A 1,584-nucleotide genomic window follows, 5' to 3' on the forward strand; every position below is an offset into this window, starting at 1 on the left:
ATATAAAGGTATACAGCAACAGCTGGAAGGTTAACTATTGTTCCATGAAGGGTAGTCGCGATTGAATAACTTCTTAGGCCTGGTTCAGACTAGGTTGATAAACCCGGCTCAACTCACGTGTTTATCCACCTGCTAGTCTAGGTGGCTTATCTCAAGCCGGGCTGTGTTCCTATAGTAACTAGGCCTGGCGCGCCACCGTGTTTAACTTTTCTAAGCTGGGCTTTAATCGTTGCGGGGATCTTGCATTGACTTTGGGTGACTAAATGACCAATCAGCATTCAATTACGTAAATGCGAGCGAGCGTACGTTTCGCGAGCAATGTTTTGAAACTCGTTTCCTTGGTTACGGTTCATTATTATGCAAATTCTCGCCTGGCTAAACCCGCTAGTCTGAACGCCCGGCAAAGTTAAGCCGGGCTTAACGTTGAGCCGGGCTTAAATCAAGCCTGGCTTATCTCCAAGTCTGAACGTAGCCTTAGTGTGTAATGAATGCCAATCGTTTTCGACTTTCGGGACCCAACTGAATTTGGTTGTAAGCATCTGATAAATCAATTTTAGTAAATCCATGACCTCTAGACAGCGTTAAGACTTAGCGTTGGAAATAAAATTTTGATGCATATAATTAAAAAACGAAATTTCCTATAAAAAAAAAAGTGTGTCATGTTTCAAATACAAAACATTTAAAACAATATCCAGAGTGTATTCAATAATTTAACCACAAATTGTCCACTTGTCACTGCCTCAATTTCTAGGCTAAGAAAATATAAATAATCCTCTTTGCATTAACATCACTTCTGTTTATCACAGTTATGTGTTTGTAGCTAAAAAACAAACGCACTATACATCCAGTCTTTCTAAGTTGTTAAATTCTTTAGGTCTCAATTATCATTTCTTTGCCGATGATATCCAGCTCTGGAAAGAAGTCGATCTTGACAATCCCGCTGACATTGCTTCTACTATTTCCATATTTGAATCATGTTTCTCATCTATTACAAATTGGTCTTCAATGATGAAACTTAAATTAAACCCTAGTAAAACTGAACTTCTTGTTATTTCTTCCAAATATCGTACTCGCACTGTTCCTGAAATTAACATAAATTGTAATGGTATTAACATATATCCTTCTACTTCGGTTCGGAACTTAGGGGTCATATTTGACAAACATCTTGACTTTAGCATCCATATATCATCTGTATGCCGATCGGGTTACTTTCATCTTCGCCGTATCCGTTCCATTAGACCTTATATTTCATCTTCTGCTGCTGCTTCTCTTGTTCATGCTTTTATTTCATCCAAACTTGACTTTTGCAATGCATTGCTCAATGGTTTACCTGCTAGTAGCATTAGACACCTTCAGAAACTCCAGAACTTTGCTGCTCGTGTTGTAACATTGTCTAAAAGGTTCACCCACATTACGCCAATTTTAAACATTCTTCACTGGCTTCCAGTTGATAAGTGAATCATTTTTAAAATTCTTCTTCTCACCCAAAAATCTATCCATGGTCGTGCCCCAATTTATCTCTGTTCGCTTATAGACAAACAGGTTTCTTCCCGTTTTACTCGTTCTTCTCAAACCCTCAAACTT

At 38.3% G+C, this 1,584-nt stretch overlaps 1 protein-coding gene across 1 annotated transcript in view; it reads left to right on the top strand.

Annotated features, from left to right (window-relative positions):
- LOC117108507 overlaps positions 1-1,584 on the top strand; it is a 64,203-nt gene that overhangs the window by 12,347 nt on the left and 50,272 nt on the right. The gene's annotated exons all lie outside the window — the stretch shown is intronic.

Source organism: Anneissia japonica, unplaced genomic scaffold (assembly GCF_011630105.1).
Source record: "Anneissia japonica isolate Jap-2015-1 unplaced genomic scaffold, ASM1163010v1 scaffold287819_len434453_cov191, whole genome shotgun sequence".
Classification (NCBI taxonomy): domain Eukaryota; kingdom Metazoa; phylum Echinodermata; class Crinoidea; order Comatulida; family Comatulidae; genus Anneissia; species Anneissia japonica.